Here is a 20,044-nt window from a genome sequence, read left to right on the forward strand (position 1 = left end):
GCAGAGCCGAGCACCAAGTGAATCCCGGAGGCGCCCGCCCTGCGCTCCCAGGCCGCAGTGCGCACTGCGCAGTAGGGCATCCCCGCGGGCTAGGCGGGTTCTTTCAGTTTCTCCGAATGGACTAGTGGCTGAAGTCCGGTCTGAATAAGTCGCTTTTGTTAGCCAGGGAGATCACCTAGGAGAGTTTTCAAAGCAATGCCCCATCTTGTTTTCCCCACTGAGGCGGTCTGGTGTCTCCTTGGAGAACAGCCAATGCACTGCAGTCTGTATTCACTGAAGGGGTCACGATGTTATTTCTCAGCTTTAACCAGACCAACCAGCTTATTGAGCCCCAGGGGGCCCACTGGTGACAACATTCAGTTTTAGATAAATTACTTTGCTCTGTGCTTAGGGAAAAAAAATGCACATTTGACTTTAGCTGCTTGTTCTCAGAAAGCAGGCTGTTGGTTGTGTTTTCAGAAATAATTCCGTTGAATTCCACAGCGTTGTGTGGTGTCCTAAGTATGGCATCTTAATCTCGTCTTCACTTACAATGTTATACCCACTTTATACTACTAATATGTTGGGTCGTTTTAAAAATTAAGTGGTTTTTATTGAGTTCCAGGGGTGGAAGAACAGCTCTAGGAGACAGTAAACACCGGCCAGCAGGATCAGAAAGATGTCTTCTCTTCCAGATTGTAGATTTGAGATAGGACTGTCCAGGGTTCCTTCAGCGTGAGTCCGCTACTGTCTCCTCCCTCATGCAAATGTGGGTGTCCCTAGTGACCATGAACTACAGCAGAGATATGTAGCCCAGAGATGCTATGTACATAAGGATGCAGGACTGAAATACAGCGTCATGTTGACTGAGGAGTGTCATGTACATGACACCACTCCTTTATATCACGAAGTCAACTGGCCGCTCTTACACACGTTGGGTATTCGCGATGAATATGGGATGGGGTGAGTATAAGGAAGGCTAGTCAGGAAGATATTATAAGGAGGAAGAGGTTGTTTTTTTTTTTTTTTAACGGATACTAGATGAATCCTCAATGGATTAGAAACAATTGAGGAGTCATTTTCCTTTTTCTCCTTGCAAATTATACTCTTAAAATTGTACTGCACATTGACCAGTTATAAAGATGTATTTATGAGATACGAAATGATGCTATTCTATAAGTATGGACGTATACAATGTAAAGCAAATGCCTCAAGCTAATTAGCATATTTACCACCCCACATACCACTTATTTCTACAGAATAACTGAAATGTATCTTCTCAGCATTTATATAGAGGTTTGTTTTTTTCTTTTTGGTTTTACTATGTAGAACAGGGAGACCTGGAGCATACTATGTAGCCCAGGCTTACCTTGAACTTGCAACAATTCTCCTGCTTAAGCCATTCAAATATCAAGATTGCTGGATGAAGTACCATGGCATCTTGACAAATTATATTCTTTAGAGAAGATTCTAGAATTTCTATCTCATTTTTATTCTAGATTAAAATAAATAAACAAAACCAAGAATAGCTTGTAAGTATACACAGCTTTAAGAGGAGCAGAGGAGCACAGGAATGCTAGTGAATATATGAAATGCCATCAGAACAAGCAGTCAAAGCCTGTGGGCCTGTGACCTCATGGTGACATTGAAGTGCTTGTGTATAAAATACATAAGCTAGCTTGAAATGAAAGTATTCAGAAAACTGGGATAAAAACTAAGTGAAGGACAAAGCAAGGCAGAGAAAGGGACAGAGGTGTAATTTAATTTAATCAGTGGGAGAAAATTCATTTAAATTGACAAAGAATAGTTACAGTTATTTTTGTGTGTGCATTTCATAGATATAGTGCCAAGCAGGTCATTTAAACTAGCACATCTGCACCTTTCTTCATTAAACCATCACTGAAATCCTATGAATCTACTCTTCGGACTCCAATCCATCCTCCACTGCACAGTTCAGCCTTTCATGGTTGTCTGAGATTAGTTTTTTTTTTTTCATTGCTTTTTCCTTTGGTATGTGTGTTGTATGTATACACGTTTGTGTATGTGTATGTGTGTGTGTGTGTGTGTGTGTGTGTGTGTGTGTGTGCCTATTCACATGTGGTCATGCAGATAGTCAGAAGTCTTCTTTGGGTATCGTTCTTAGTCACTATTGATTTTATTCATTCACTCATTCATTCCACCATATTTTATTTTGAAATGGGGTTTGTCATTCAAACAGAGGTTCACTAATTGACTGGACTGGGCTCACTTTCTCCAGCCTTTTAGCTCTGAGGTAGTTAGTTCATTGTACTCAGCTATTTTTATGTGGGTGCTGGGGAATCGAGCTCATGCATGTGGGCCAAAAGACCTCCAATCTCTTTCCATTCTCACAATTACTACAAACACAAAATCATTACCTTTGTGACTAAAACTATTATGTAGTGTCTCCTTTTAATCCAATCCAATCAATACAGAATAAATGAAACAAAACAAAACAACAACAACAAAAAACACTCTTAGCAGAGAACATTTCTGGCTCCTGTGGGCCCATACAAACCCTCTCCATGCTGTATCTTTTTAGCTCCCTGTGCCCTGTTAGACTGTGGCACTTGTAGCTTTCGAAGCACATGATAATGTATTACCCATGTCTCCTTTTGCAAGAATTCCTTCTTCTGGGAAACTCTTTTACTTTGAGTGACCTTTAAGAGGTCTATTAATCCTTCAAGTTCAACTGAGATAGCATCCCTTAGCAGACAAATCTCACAGTACATAGACATTTCACAAGGTCACTCTGAAGGTCAACCAAGTACATATACAAAATAGAAATTGTACAGCTCAGATTGAAGATAGGCTACAATGTAATGACAACCCACTTAGTAATTGTTAAGGAATAGCTTAGGCTGTCTACATTTTATTTCTGAAAGCAAAATGAATATGTTACATTGTTTTAAAATGGTCATTTAAGCTGTATTTAGAATCTTTATGGTATGAAGAAACATTATAGCCATTACATGAGTGTCTTATTCAAATTACTCTCCTTTGAATTGAGTGTGATCAAGTCGAGAATTCACATTCAAACTGTTTAAAAACATTAACAAACCTATTCTTCATTTTTTTTATTATTGTTTTCTGACATTAGGAATACATTGCAAGTTTCACTATTATAAGACTCTTGCTGAAGACACCACACACTTGGTTACAAGATACAGAAAAACCCAACTGCAGCTGAGCTGGAAGCTCTCTTTCTATTGTACCCACAGTGCTTAGGGCAGGGAGATGCAAGGCAAGCTACGGAGGGAGAAAAGTCATCCACAGTCTTATTCATCTATGGGCACCGTGTGACAATACCGACCTGCCAGCCACGATAAACCCACAGTTGTGACAGTGTCACCACTGGTATATGGACGCAGCAATCAACCTCTTTCTGCTTGGACCTGAGGTCCACTCTGTAAGAGGGAGCTAATACCTGGTATTGCATGCTTGATTAAAATCATATGGCTGGGAAGGTTATAGGGCTTATGAGGGAGCCTACTTACAGTTGTTTTGCAAAATAGACATGCTGTCAAAATGCTTTCTAAATATTCATGTCACAGACAGTGCTGCTCTTGGCCTTGGATAGAGAAGCTTGTTTTGCAGTGGACAGCAGTTAATGCAGAGTTATTAGTGGCTAAGAATAAATGGCTGCCAAGTGCTCAGGTATAAAGAAGACACACATATCACCTTCTCTGAAGCCCAAGGAACATCGTGGAAGAGGGAAAAAAGAAAAACGTAAGGGCCCGAGAATGTGGAGGAGCACTGTGAAATGATGTCTTCTGGATGGGACATGGCTGGTGAAACCATAAACACCCAGTAGCTAGTTTCATGAATGAGATCTTCACAAGATGGGACTTGTCAACACTCCATCATGGATGGAAAAAGGAATGCAAGAAACTCTACTCTTTCTTGAGAAACTATTGGCAGTTAATGGCGACCTTTAAGAGGCCTATTAATCCTTCAAGTTCAACTGAGATAATGTCCCTTAACAGAAAAATCTTTCTTCTCACAGAATGTACACATTTCACAAGGCAACTCCAAAGGACAACCAAGCACACACACAAAATATAAAATGTATGTCTCTGAGTAAAGATAGGCTGCAATGTAATGACAACTCATTTAGTAATGAATTCTGTATGGAATGAAAGTCCTATTTCCTCAGTGCTATGACCAATGGTAAATTTCTCAAACTCTGCCTCACCCTCCCACCCAACTCATACACTCAGTAGGTAGTTATTTAAGAAAACATCATGAAAGTAGGAGGGGAAATTGTTGGAAATAATAACAGGTTCACCAAGAAAAGGAGGGGGAAATAAAGAATAATGGAGATGAATATGTTCAAAATACATTGCAGGTGTATATTCAATTGTCAACATTGTATACACGTATGAAACTGCCACAAAAGAAAATTTAAAGATAGAGAAATCCTCTTCTCCAACCCCCCCCCAACTTCATGATCTTCTCTTTTAAAAATAACCACCGACTCTGGTTTATGCTGCCCATGTACTCATGGGTGTAGGGCCATTCAGTGGAACATGTTGACTTACCAGAGTCCATACCATTGAAGAAAACAGACTTTTCCTCTCAAGAAGCCAGAGTTGGCTTGATCAGGTTTGTGCAGGCAACAAGTGCTGTGAGTTCATGAGTGGAAAGGAGGTGAATATAGTTAAAATACATTGTATGACATTCAAAGAATAAATACAAATATAGGACATGTTTTAAACAGAGAAAAAAGCTATAAGATTTCCCACCTCCACATTGGCATGTCTACTGATATTGCCATTGTTCAGATCTTGTTTATGCAGTCACCGTATTTTAAAGTTGTAGAAAATAAAATAAAAGAATAATTTATGTCAACAAGAGAAAAATCTTTTGTTTTACAATTCTTACACAACTTCACAATCTCATATTATTTGATCTCCAGATACCAGTATCTTTATTTTTAATATTTCAAAGAAGGCCATATGATAACACCTTGTAAAGGTTACACCTATACTGTTGTTGAAGTAGGTGTGACTGAGAAATCTAATCACATGTCTCAGTTACTCTTCTGAGGCTACAGAATGTTGCTTTCATTTTCCAGGTTCAAGTTCTTATTTGGAATCCCAAGAATATCGAGTAGCGGGTTCAAGTGTAAAAAGAATGGGAATTATTATTATCTACACTCCTAGAAGACAAATAAAATTATTTGACTCAATTTGTTTTCTTTGGTTAGATTAAAAAAACACACACACACGGACAGTTTATTAACCATTTGTTACTGAATTCCATGAAAAAGTTAAACTGGGAATCCAAGGCACTTAATTGAAGAGTTTTTAAAGCAATATATTCAATCAAGGACAGGTTCAGTTTTATATGGTGTGGTGGTTTGAATGAGAATGTTCCCAATAGGCTCACATATATATTTAAATGCTTGTTCCATTGTTGGTGGAACTGTTTGGTAAGGATTTGGAAGTGTGGCCTTGTTGCGGAAGGTGTGATATTGGAGATGGACTTTGAATTTTCCAAAACCTATGCCATTCCCAGTTAGTGCTCTCCTTTTTATCTCCTATGTGTAGATCAAATGTGAGCTCCCAACTAATGCTCCAGTGTTATGCCTGCCTGCTTGCTGCCATGCCTCCCACTCACCCTCTGGACTATGGCTCTAATAAATTCCTTTTTCTCCCTGTAAGTTACTGCCTTGGTCATGGTGTCTTTTTATAGCAATAGAAAAATAACTAATATATGTATTTTATATAAATACAATTTTTGCATATGATTTTATTAGAAGGCAAAATTGCACTCTCCCATTTTGTTTTTAGTTTTGAAACTAAAACAGGCAATAAAACAGGTTTAATTGGAGGTGAAGAGAATTGTAAGAAAAAGTTTTATAATCACATCAGACTATGGGCTTATCAGAGAAAAATTGCCAAGGACATGGAAATAGTATTGATTTGAAGCTGTCAAGGGAAGGTGAAGTGGAAGTTTCTGGTTGTGTCATGTGATGCAGACTCATGTGGTGTTTTGCTGAGGTAAGACCTGTGGGAGGATGCATGATGTTTGGAAAGAGTGTAAATAAGACTCAATAGACAGTTACAGGGCACCTGCATAGCTAGCCTTGCAAAGCTTTCTTGGTCTCATGTCTTTACACATCTTTAGTGTGTGGAGAGAGGCACAGCAGAGAACTTCTCCTGGTGTCCTAGCTAATTCTGGTCACTCCTGCTGACTTGTGTTGATTCGGCTGAGGCCTGGTGGTTTCTGCTGGATCTTCCTGCCGCTGCTGATTCATGTTTGGTATCCTGACACTACTGAATCTCCCCAAGAACTATTTTTAAACAGATCCACATCCCCTTGTCCTATTTACCATTTTTTCTCTTCTACCTTTGGATGGTGGACTAGAAGAGGTGATGAAGTGTTTGAGAGCCCTCATTAAAACTAGGTTTTGAAATATCTAAACATACAGGAAGGTCTACAGAATTTGATGTTCACTTACATAAAAGGGGAAGGTAGAGTAAAGCAAAATCATCCAATTGTAGTTGGGCTTCCCAAACCATGATACTGATTTTCAGAAATAAAAGAAACACATTTTTAAATAAACAGAGAGACTGAGAGATGGCCCAGTAAAAATTTAAAACAAAAGTTTGTCAGGCAACTGTGAGGAACTGAGTTCAAATCCCAGAACTTGCATAAAATCCTTGCGTTAGTATTTGAAATTCCAGAAAAGAAGGAGAAGGAGACAAAAGAATCTCCAGAAACTCCTGCAGCAGCTACTCTGGAGTATGCAGTGGAAAACCAGCAAGGACACCTTAGTCTGTCCTTTGACTTTCATGTGCCTAGTCACATTACACATAGAAACTCAATAACAATATACAGCAAGTATGTAAACAGGGGAAAGAATTTCACTTCTGGATGTGTTTGTTATCTGGGAAGCTGTCTCACATCCACACAGAGAGGTCAGTAGACATTAAGCAGAGGTGAGACTGATGAGAGGTCTATGTCTGGGATACAGAACTAGAGTTACCCACAGGCAGTAAAGAGCTAAGACCATGGGGGTTGATGGTGGAGGAAGAGAGGTGACTGTAGAGAGGCGGGGTGAGAGGGTGAAACTTTAGGAATCATCTAAATTTGGAAAAAGGTATTTGGTTGTGTAAATTATAGTCATTATGGCACAAATACACTGATTGCGGGTTGGGTTAAAGAATAAAATAAAGCACACCCGCGGATCCCGGCCCGCAGCAGCTCTCTGCTCCCAGAACCCGTGGGAGAGATACCACCGCCTGGTCAGGTGGGCACTCCTGAGGCTGCAGAGCAGAAGAGACCACCAACACTGCCCACCCCTGCCCACATCCCTGGCCCAAGAGGAAACTGTATAAGGCCTCTGGGCTCCCGTGGGAGAGGGCCCAGGTGAGGCAGGAGCCCTGCCTGAGACACCGCCGGAACCTGAAGGAAACAGACCGGATAAACAGTTCTCTGCACCCAAATCCCGTGGGAAGGAGAGCTAAACCTTCAGAGAGGCAGACACGCCTGCGAAACCAGAAGAGACTGCTCTCTACACACATTGCTGATTCCAGAGGAAAACACCGGAGGCCATCTGGAACCCTGGTGCACGGAGGCTCCCGGAAGAGGCGGCGCAGATCTTCCTGGTCGCTGCCACCGCGGAGAGCCCGTGGGCAGCACCCCGCGAGCGAACTTGAGCCTCGGGACCACAGGTAAGACTAACTTATCTGCTGCAAGTGACTTGCCGGGTGGAATCGGGACAACAGAGGCAGAATCCCTCTAGGACCAGGCACGTCCTGTGTTTACCGGAAGTCCCACACCCGAGGATCCCGGCCCGCAGCAGCTCTCTGCTCCCAGAACCCGTGGGAGAGATACCTTACCGCCTGGTCAGGTGGGCACTCCTGAGGCTGCAGAGCAGAAGAGACCACCAACACTGCCCACCCCTGCCCACATCCCTGGCCCAAGAGGAAACTGTATAAGGCCTCTGGGCTCCCGTGGAGAGGGCCCAGGTGAGGCAGGAGCCCTGCCTGAGACACCGCCGGAACCTGAAGGAAACAGACCGGATAAACAGTTCTCTGCACCCAAATCCCGTGGGAAGGAGAGCTAAACCTTCAGAGAGGCAGACACGCCTGCGAAACCAGAAGAGACTGCTCTCTGCACACATTGCTGATTCCAGAGGAAAACACTGGAGGCCATCTGGAACCCTGGTGCACGGAGGCTCCCGGAAGAGGCAGTGCAGATCTTCCCGGTTGCTGCCACCTCAGAGAGCCCGTGGGCAGCACCCCGCGAACGAACTTGAGCCTCGGGACCACAGGTAAGACCAACTTTTCTGCTGCAAGTGACCTGCCTGGTGAACTCAAGACACAGGCCCACAGGAACAGCTGAAGACCTGTAGAGGACAAAACTACACACACAAAAAAGCAGAACACTCTGTCCCCCATAACTGGCTGAAAGAAAACAGGAAAACAGGTCTACAGCACTCCTGACACACAGGCTTATAGGACAGTCTAGCCACTGTCAGAAATAGCAGAACAAAGTAACACTAGAGATAATCTGATGGCGAGAGGCAAGCGCAGGAACACAAGCAACAGAAACCAAGACTACATGGCATCATCGGAGCCCAATTCTCCCACCAAAACAAACATGGAATATCCAAACACACCAGAAAAGCAAGATCTAGTTTCAAAATCAGATTTGATCATGATGCTGGAGGACTTCAAGAAAGACGTGAAGAACTCCCTTAGAGAACAAGTAGAAGCCTACAGAGAAGAATCGGAAAAATCCCTGAAAGAATTCCAGGAAAACACAAACAAACAGTTGAAGGAATTAAAAATGGAAATAGAAGCAATCAAGAAAGAACACATGGAAATAACCCTGGATATAGAAAACCAAAAGAAGAGACAAGGAGCTGTAGATACAAGCTTCACCAACAGAATACAAGAGATGGAAGAGAGAATCTCAGGAGCAGAAGATTCCATAGAAATCATTGACTCAACTGTCAAAGATAATGTAAAGGGGAAAAAAGCTACTGGTCCAAAACATACAGGAAATCCAGGACTCAATGAGAAGATCAAACCTAAGGATAATAGGTATAGAAGAGAGTGAAGACTCCCAGCTCAAAGGACCAGTAAATATCTTCAACAAAATCATGAAGAAAACTTCCCTAACCTAAAAAAAAGATACCCATAGGCATACAAGAAGCCTACAGAACTCCAAATAGATTGGACCAGAAAAGAAACACCTCCCGTCACATAATAGTCAAAACACTAAACGCTCAAAATAAAGAAAGAATATTAAAAGCAGTAAGGGAAAAAGGTCAAGTAACATATAAAGGCAGACCTATCAGAATCACACCAGACTTCTCGCCAGAAACTATGAAGGCCAGAAGATCCTGGACTGATGTCATACAGACCCTAAGAGAACACAAATGCCAGCCCAGGCTACTGTATCCTGCAAAACTCTCAATTAACATAGATGGAGAAACCAAGATATTCCATGACAAAACCAAATTTACACAATATCTTTCTACAAATCCAGCACTACAAAGGATAATAAATGGTAAAGCCCAACATAAGGAGGCAAGCTATACCCAAGAAGAGGCAAGAAACTAATCGTCTTGGCAACAAAACAAAAGAGAAGAAAAGCACACAAACACAACCTCACATCCAAGTATGAATATAACAGGAAGCAATAATCACTATTCCTAAATATCTCTCAACATCAATGGCCTCAACTCCCCAATAAAAAGACATAGATTAACAAACTGGATACGCAACGAGGACCCTGCATTCTGCTGCCTACAGGAAACACACCTCAGAGACAAAGACAGACACTACCTCAGAGTGAAAGGCTGGAAAACAACTTTCCAAGCAAATGGTCAGAAGAAGCAAGCTGGAGTAGCCATTCTAATATCAAATAAAATCAATTTCCAACTAAAAAGTCATCAAAAAAAGATAAGGAAGGACACTTTATATTCATCAAAGGAAAAATCCACCAAGATGAACTCTCAATCCTAAATATCTATGCCCCAAATACAAGGGCACCTACATAAATAAAAAAGAAACCTTACTAAAGCTCAAAACACACATTGCACCTCACACAATAATAGTAGGAGATTTCAACACCCCACTCTCATCAATGGACAGATCATGGAAACAGAAATTAAACAGAGACGTAGACAGACTAAGAGAAGTCATGAGCCAAATGGACTTAACGGATATTTATAGAACGTTCTACCCTAAAGCAAAAGGATATACCTTCTTCTCAGCTCCTCATGGTACTTTCTCCAAAATTGACCATATAATTGGTCAAAAAACAGGCCTCAACAGATACAGAAAGATAGAAATAATCCCATGCGTGCTATCGGACCACCACGGCCTAAAGCTGGTCTTCAATAACAATAAGGGAAGAATGCACACATATACGTGGAAACTGAACAATGCTCTACTCAATTATAACCTGGTCAAGGAAGAAATAAAGAAAGAAATTAAAAACTTTTTAGAATTTAATGAAAATGAAGGTACAACATACCCAAACTTATGGGACACAATGAAAGCTGTGCTAAGAGGAAAACTCATAGCGCTGAGTGCCTGCAGAAAGAAACAGGAAAGAGCATATGTCAGCAGCTTGACAGCACACCTAAAAGCTCTAGAACAAAAAGAAGCAAATACACCCAGGAGGAGTAGAAGGCAGGAAATAATCAAACTCAGAGCTGAAATCAACCAAGTAGAAACAAAAAGGACCATAGAAAGAATCAACAGAACCAAAAGTTGGTTCTTTGAGAAAATCAACAAGATAGATAAACCCCTAGCCAGACTAACGAGAGGGACACAGAGAGTGTGTCCAAATTAACAAAAATCAGAAATGAAAAGGAGACATAACTACAGATTCAGAGGAAATTCAAAAAATCATCAGATCTTACTATAAAAGCCTATATTCAACAAAACTTGAAAATCTACAGGAAATGGACAATTTCCTAGACAGATACCAGGTACCGAAGTTAAATCAGGAACAGATAAACCAGTTAAACAACCCCATAACTCCTAAGGAAATAGAAGCAGTCATTAAAGGTCTCCCAACCAAAAAGAGCCCAGGTCCAGATGGGTTTAGTGCAGAATTCTATCAGACCTTCATAGAAGACCTCATACCAATATTATCCAAACTATTCCACAAAATTGAAACAGATGGAGCACTACCGAATTCCTTCTATGAAGCCACAATTACTCTTATACCTAAACCACACAAAGACCCAACAAAGAAAGAGAACTTCAGACCAATTTCCCTTATGAACATTGACGCAAAAATACTCAACAAAATTCTGGCAAACCGAATCCAAGAGCACATCAAAACAATCATCCACCATGATCAAGTAGGCTTCATCCCAGGCATGCAGGGATGGTTTAATATACGGAAAACCATCAACGTGATCCATTATATAAACAAACTGAAAGAACAAAACCACATGATCATTTCATTAGATGCTGAGAAAGCATTTGACAAAATTCATCACCCCTTCATGATAAAAGTCCTGGAAAGAATAGGAATACAAGGCCCATACCTAAACATAGTAAAAAGCCATATACAGCAAACCAGTGGCTAACATTAAACTAAATGGAAGAAACTTGAAGCAATCCCACTAAAATCAGGGACTAGACAAGGCTGCCCACTCTCTCCCTACTTATTCAATATAGTTCTTGAAGTTCTAGCCAGAGCAATCAGACAACAAAAGGAGATCAAGGGATACAGATCGGAAAGAAGAAGTCAAAATATCACTATTTGCAGATGATATGATAGTATATTTAAGTGATCCCAAAAAGTTCCACCAGAGAACTACTAAAGCTGATAAACAACTTCAGCAAAGTGGCTGGGTATAAAATTAACTCAAATAAATCAGTAGCCTTCCTCTACACAAAAGAGAAAACAAGCCGAGAAAGAAATTAGGGAAGCGACACCCTTCATAATAGACCCAAATAATATAAAATACCTCGGTGTGACTTTAACCAAGCAAGTAAAAGATTTGTACAATAAGAACTTCAAGACACTGAAGAAAGAAATTGAAGAAGACCTCAGAAGGTGGAAAGATCTCCCATGCTCATGGATTGGCAGGATTAATATAGTAAAAATGGCCATTTTACCAAAAAGCGATCTACAGATTCAATGCAATCCCCATCAAAATACCAATCAATTCTTCAAAGAGTTAGACAGAACAATTTGCAAATTCATCTGGAATAACAAAACCCAGGATAGCTAAAACTATCCTCAACAATAAAAAAGGACTTCAGGGGAATCACTATCCCTGAACTCAAGCAGTATTACAGAGCAATAGTGATAAAAACTGCATGGTATTGGTACAGAGACAGACAGATAGACCAATGGAACAGAATTGAAGACCAGAAATGAATCCACACACCTATGGTCACTTGATTTTTTTTGACAAAGGAGCCCAAACCATCCAATGGAAAAAAGATAGCATTTTCAGCAAATGGTGCTGGTTCAACTGGAGGTCAACATGTAGAAGAATGCAGATCGATCCATGCTTATCACCCTGTACAAAGCTTAAGTCCAAGTGGATCAAGGACCTCCACATCAAACCAGACACACTCAAACTAATAGAAGAAAAACTAGGGAAGCATCTGGAACACATGGGCACTGGAAAAAAATTTCCTGAACAAAACACCAATGGCTTATGCTCAAAGATCAAGAATTGACAAATGGGATCTCATAAAACTGCAAAGCTTCTGTAAGACAAAGGACACTGTGGTTAGGACAAAATGGCAACCAACAGATTGGGAAAAGATCTTTACCAATCCTACAACAGATAGAGGGCTTATATCCAAAATATACAAAGAACTGAAGAAGTTAGACAGAAAGGAGACAAATAACCCTATTAAAAAATGGGGTTCAGAGCTAAACAGAGAATTCACAGCTGAGGAATGCCGAATGGCTGAGAAACACCTAAAGAAATGTTCAACATCGTTAGTCATAAGGGAAATGCAAATCAAAACAACCCTGAGATTTCACCTCACACCAGTGAGAATGGCTAAGATCAAAAACTCAGGTGACAGCAAATGCTGGCGAGGATGTGGAGAAAGGGGAACACTCCTCCATTGTTGGTGGGGTTGCAGACTGCTACAACCATTCTGGAAATCAGTCTGGAGGTTCCTCAGAAAATTGGACATTGAACTGCCTGAGGATCCAGCTATACCTCTCCTGGGCATATACCCAAAAAGATGCCCCAACATATAAAAAAAGACACGTGCTCCACTATGTTCATCGCAGCCTTATTTATAATAGCCAGAAGCTGGAAAGAACCCAGATGCCCTTCAACAGAGGAATGGATACAGAAAATGTGGTACATCTACACAATGGAATATTACTCAGCTATCAAAAACAATGACTTTATGAAATTCAGAGGCAAATGGTTGGAACTGGAAAATATCATCCTGAGTGAGCTAACCCAATCACAGAAAGACATACATGGTATGTACTCATTGATAAGTGGCTATTAGCCCAAATGCTTGAGTTACCCTAGATGCCTAGAACAAATGAAACTCAAGACGGATGATCAAAATGTGAGTGCAGATCGCTCATGAGAGACACAGCCAGAATACAGCAAATACAGAGGCGTATGCCAGCAGGAAACCACTGAACTGAGAACGGGACCCCTGTTGAAGGAATCAGAGAAAGAACTGGAAGAGCTTGAAGGAGCTCTTGACCCCATATGTACAGCAATGCCAACCAACCAGAGCTTCCAGGGACTAAGCCACTACCCAAAGACTATACATGGACTGACCCTGGACTCTGACCTCGTGGGTTGCAATGAATATGCTGGTAGGAGCACCAGTGGAAGGGGAAGCCCTGGGGCCTGCTAAGACTGAGCCCCTAGTGAACTAGACTGTTGGGGAGAGGGCAGCAAGGGGGGGAGGGTTGGGAGGGGAACACCCATAAGGAAGGGGAGGGGGGAGGGGGATGTTTGCCCGGAAACCGGGAAAGGGAATAACATTCGAAATGTATATAAGAAACACTCAAGTTAATAATAATAATAATAAAAAAGAATAAAATAAAGCAATACATTAGATGCCCCAACATATAAAAAAGACACGTGCTCCACTATGTTCATCGCAGCCTTATTTATAATAGCCAGAAGCTGGAAAGAACCCAGATGCCCTTCAACAGAGGAATGGATACAGAAAATGTGGTACATCTACACAATGGAATATTACTCAGCTATCAAAAACAACGACTTTATGAAATTCGTAGGCAAATGGTTGGAACTGGAAAATATCATTCTGAGTGAGCTAACCCAATCACAGAAAGACATACATGGTATGCACTCACTGATAAGTGGCTATTAGCCCAAATGCTTGAATTACCCTAGTTGCCTAGAACAAATGAAACTCAAGACGGATGATCAAAATGTGAAGGCTTCACTCCTTCTTTAAAAGGGGAACAAGAATACCCGTGGCAGGGAAGAGAGAGGCAAAGATTAAAACAGAGACTGAAGGAACACCCATTCAGAGCCTGCCCCACATGTGGCCCATACATATAGAGCCACCCAATTAGACAAGATGGATGAAGCAAAGAAGTGCAGACCGACAGGAGCCGGATGTAGATCGAACCTGAGAGACACAGCCAGAATACAGCAAATACAGAGGCGAATGCCAGCAGCAAACCACTGAACTGAGAACGGGACCCCCGTTGAAGGAATCAGAGAATGAACTGGAAGAGCTTGAAGGGGCTTGAGACTCCATATGTACAACAATGCCAAGCAACCAGAGCTTCCAGGGACTAAGCCACTACCTAAAGACTATACATGGACTGACCCTGGACTCTGACCTCATAGGTAGCAATGAATATCCTAGTAAGAGCACCAGTGGAAGGAGAAGCCCTGGGTCCTGCTAAGACTGAACCCCCAGTGAACTAGACTGTCGGGGGGGGGCAATGGGGGAGGGTGGGGAGGGGAACACCCATAAGGAAGGGGGGAGGAAGGGATGTTTGCCAAATGTACATAAGAAATACTCAAGTTAATAAAAAAAAAAAAAAAATTCTTGAACATATTGTATGTTCTTATTCCCGTTAGTAGACAAATAAGTAATAACAAAACAGTAATAGCACGCATGGTGTGGCCACTTGACTAGACTCAATTAAAGGGACCAGTTTTAGAGTTGTAGAGCATTCACATTTGAGTTTGACCAACATAACATATTATCATCTGCTATCATAGTGTTCAGGGTCATTAATAAATGGGTACGGCCTAAGAATAAATTCTGTGACAGCCACGATCTCCTAAATTCTTACTACTTAGGAACAATTTGAAAAATTTCACATGTCTTGTACTATTTGAAAAATAAATAATTGGAACTTGAGAGTGAATCTACTCTGAAAGCAAGCTGAATCCGATGGATTAAAGACAATTTTACAAAGCTCAAGTTTATTCCATTGTCTGTAGGCATCCAATTTAAATGATTAAAAATAGACCCTTCTAATGCCCTTTTCTTGTTATTTAAGGTAATAACTATGTCAATCTAAGAGATGGGCAATTAATGATATTATTTTTGCTTGTATTTACTTAACCTAAAAGCTGAGCGAACAGTTTGCTACTTAAGTGTAGAAAAGAGAGCACAGTCACTGTACTCTGCTACTGTTGTATGGGCTTCCAGTTCTCATAGCAGTGGTTAAGGGGTTATCCAGCAGCCATTATGTAACGTGAAGAATGAATTTAATGGAGAAATTAAATGGGTGCTCTCAAGGGAGTGGGTTTCTTGTTTATTTCTCTGGATGTTTCAGTTTGGTCTTTCCCATAATGAATAATGAATACTTGTTGGTCTAGTTTTGAAATTTTGTCTGTCTGTCTGTCTGTCTGTCTGTCTGTCTGTCTGTCTCTGTTAGGGTTTTACTGCTATGAATAGACACCATGACCAAGGCAACTCTTATGAGGACAACATTTAATTGAGGCTGGCTTACAAGTTCATTATCATCAAGGCAGGAACATGAAGCATCCAGGCAGGCAGACATGGCACTAGAGGTGTTGAGAGTTCTACATCTTGTTCCAAAGATGAACAGAAGACTGGCTCCCACATGGCTAGAAAGAGGGTCTCAAAGCCCATGCCCATAGTGACACACTGCCTCTAAGAAGGCCACACCTACTCCAACAAGACCACACCTCTTAAAATGCCACTTTCTTAGCCAAGCATATTCAAACCACTTATCATCTATCTATCTATCTATCTATCTACCTATCTATCTATCTATCTATCTATCTATCTATCTATCTATCTATCTATCTATTTATCTATGTCTATCTGTCTATCTATCCAGCTAGCCATCTATCTACCTAATTTATTTATTTAATTTATTTAGTATGTGTGTGGAATATGGATGTGTTCACTTTGGTGTGTACCCATGTACTTATGGATGTATCTGCACATGTGTCTAGGTGTATGGGGGAGGTCAAAAGTCCAAGTTGAATGTCTTCTTCAGTATTTCTATTATTTTTTCTTTTCTAGAAAGAGTTTCTCTCACTGAATCTGGAGCTCACTGACTGACTAGCCACTGATCTTCTGGGATCTGTCTGTTCTACTTTCCTACCTTGTGCTGGTATTGCCGACAGATACTACCATACCCAACTTTTTACATGGGTGCTAGATAGGGTTCTGAACTCAGGTTATCACATTTGTGGGGCAATCATTTACCAGCTGAGCCATCTCCCCAGCCCCTTGCTGGTGTATTTTATTCAATAGTGTAACTGTGTGGAAAGATACGAAAGATGAATGTCCTCAGTTCTGTGACAAACTGTATTCCCTCAGAGGAGGACAGCACTCTCTGGGGCATATGGTGATTCCTTCTGTGGGATAAACTCTGAGTAGAGTAAGTGACATGCTATGATGATGAGTGGTCCCACCAAATTGTATGTCTAAACTGAAGAGCAGAAGCCACCGCAGACTCACTCAGATTTCCACAGCTAAAGGAAGTCCTGCCTGTTCTCTGTAGTATTAAGAATCCCTTTCAGATTTATAACCAAAATGAGGAAGTTCTCAATGGATTAGCAGGTTTCCATGGGAAAATATACATTATAACATAACGTTAGATTCCTATAGTCACCTAGAGACAACTTGCTGAAGACACCACACACTTTGGTTACAAGATACAGAAAAATCCAACTGCAACTGAGCTGGGAGCTCTCTCCGGCCCCTATTCCAATGTCTTAATTACATCGTATGTCTTTCTTTTCTCTCCTAGAACATTTCTTCCCCCTGACCACCCCAGACACTTTCAGTGGACTCATGATAGTTAGAATGGTTAATGAAATTAACCAGGACATAAAGTTCTTTTTGACTTTATGCTCAACTTTATTATGAAGCAGAACCTGTGGGGTAGAGTTCGTCCCTGGATTATTTAAATTGTCAGGGTCTTGGCTCAAGATAGACCTCTGCAATTATTTGGCCAAGTCATTTTTCTTGTTCTTTGTGTATCATGCTCAGTAAGTTATGTTGCTGTGGTTTTGTAATCGAGCAGAATGAATCCGTTGGAGATTTTGGCTCTTTATGAGGAGACTTGATGCATCTCCAACAAGCATTCTACCATGGAACTTCCTACCTACCCCAGTTCTGATGATTTAAAATACTGTTCTGGGCCGGAAGAGATGACTTAAGGCTTAAGAACACTTGCTGTTCTTCCAAAGCATGGCTCACAACTGCCTGAAACTCCAGTTGGAAGGGATATGATGCCCTCTTCTGGTCTCTGAAGGTCCTAATACACAGTCACGGAAACATACACTCAGATACATACATTGCACACATAAATAAAAATGAATCTTAAAAAAGTATTCTTACAAATTAAGAATCATTCTATTTTATAGTTGGTATACACAATGTTGGTACTACCAAATGTTTTACTACCGAAATGTGCTAAGAACAACTGTCTGTATGCCGACTTTAAAGAGAAAAATTTAAGACTATTTATTTTATTTTTTATTATTCAACAAATTATAATTGCATATATTTGTTCAAATATAATTTATATATAATAATTTATATAGATTATTCATTTGTTAAACACAATGTCATATGATAATAAGCATCTATTGGAAGAATCTGAGATGGTCTAGTAAGTGATTATATTTCTTTTTTTCTTTTTTTTCTTGGATATTTTATGTATTTACATTTCAAATGTTATCCTCTTTCCAGGTTCCCTCCTCTCTCATCCCCCCCGCCCCCTGCTTCTATGAGGGTGCTCCCCCTCCCACCCAACCACTCCCACCTCAACACCCTGGCATTCCCTTACACTGGGGAAACAAGCCTTCACAGGCCTAAGGGCTTATCTTCCTATTGATGCCAGACAACGCCATCCTCTGCTACATATGTGGCTGGAGCTATGGGTCTCCCCTCCAAGTGTACTCTTTGGTTGGTGGTTTAGGGATTTTTGTGTTTCCTTTTTAAGTGCATCTACTTGTTTACCTGTGTTCTCCTGTATTTCTTTAAGGGAGTTATTTATGTCCTTCTTCAAGTCCTCTATGATCATCATGGATGTGATTTTAAATCCAAATCTTACTTTTCCAGTGTGCTGGGGTATCCAGGACTTGCTGTGGTAGGAGAATTGAGTTCTGATGATGCCAAGTAGCCTTGGTTTTTGTTCCTAAGGTTCTTGCACTTTTCTCTCACCATCTGGTTGTCTCTGGTTTTGCTATCTCTGACTGGAGCTTGTCCCTTCTGTGGGCCTGGAGCCTGTGATCTGAGGAGTGAGAGCACTCTTGGGAGACCAGCTCTCTCTGGGCAGGATTTGGGTACGAAGGGCTGTCGTACAGCCTTAGCTGTGGGCACCAGTGATTCTATTTCTTATTAAGCAATCAGGTTGTGCAAAGTATAATGGAATATTTTTAGAATTACTTAAATAGAATGTGACATAATGTTTGAGTTAATTTCTCTATAGTTAGAGTGATTAAAAAAAGGAATTCGGATTTGATAGAGGGAATTTCTAGGTTTATGTGACAGGGCAACTGTGCTTATAGTTGGCAATAGATGCAGAAATCATCTTTTGGCAACCAATGTAACCATTTGAAAGCCAAGGAATATGCGTACATCCTGCTTTAAACAGGTGTGTGTGTGTGCGTGTGCACACGCGCATGTGCACTCTTGTGTGTGCATACTTGTGTATATGTGCTAGGGTTCATTTTTCTCTATTTGCTTCCTTGGATCTGATTCTAGTCTTCTAAAGCCTTAGTAAAAGTTTAAATAGTCTTCATTTTATTTTTCATATGAGTATCACCAGTCCTATGCTTTATGAGTGTTTATCTACATGCCACAGTGAAAAAGTACATGCTGGTTGAATTCAAAACTCCTTGCTATAATCCAGTCTTTATACCTCAAAATAAAAATTTCATTTATATTTAAATCCTATTTATTTTACATATGATATGCGTTTAAGCCGATCATAAAAATATTGCCTGTCTTATGAAGGGTCTTATGCTATAAGTACTGGATGTACAAAGGCAAAGAAGGGATAGAGTGTATACGACTGATCATTGCAGAGTTCTGAGTATTATGGTAGGTGTCTGCAAAGCTAAAGGGACATGGATGAATAGTTGCTTGGTATAGAGATAACGAAACAGTAAGCTTAGATTAATGGAATGGGTGAATGGATGAGTGAATGAATAACTTTTATAAAAATCAGATACTGGGTACCATTACTTCTGTAGTCTTCTAAGTCTTCAGATTAGTTTCTTCCTTTCTTTAGTACCAGCAGATACCTTCACTGTGGTGCTTACTGGTTTGCTGACATGTATGCATGTCCCTGTCCCATATTGTAAGCCTGGAAAGAAAAGACCCTTTTAATCTGAACCACTCTCACCTAAAACTGTGATGAGTGTATAACTCTGATGTCCTGTGATGTCTACTGAATGAAAAACTAAACAAAAACCCAGACATGTGAGATTTGAAGGAGCTTTGCATTGCAAAGTGTGATAGACAGGAGGGAAGAGTGAGACGTCTGGAGGTAACAGAAGCAAAAGGCTCTCAAAAAAAAAAAAAATCAAGAACAACCTGATTTCTAGGCCATGTATTCTTAATTATCCTTTAATATG

The sequence above is a fragment of the Rattus rattus genome, chromosome 7 (assembly GCF_011064425.1).
Source record: "Rattus rattus isolate New Zealand chromosome 7, Rrattus_CSIRO_v1, whole genome shotgun sequence".
In the NCBI taxonomy this organism is placed as follows: Eukaryota; Metazoa; Chordata; class Mammalia; order Rodentia; family Muridae; genus Rattus; species Rattus rattus.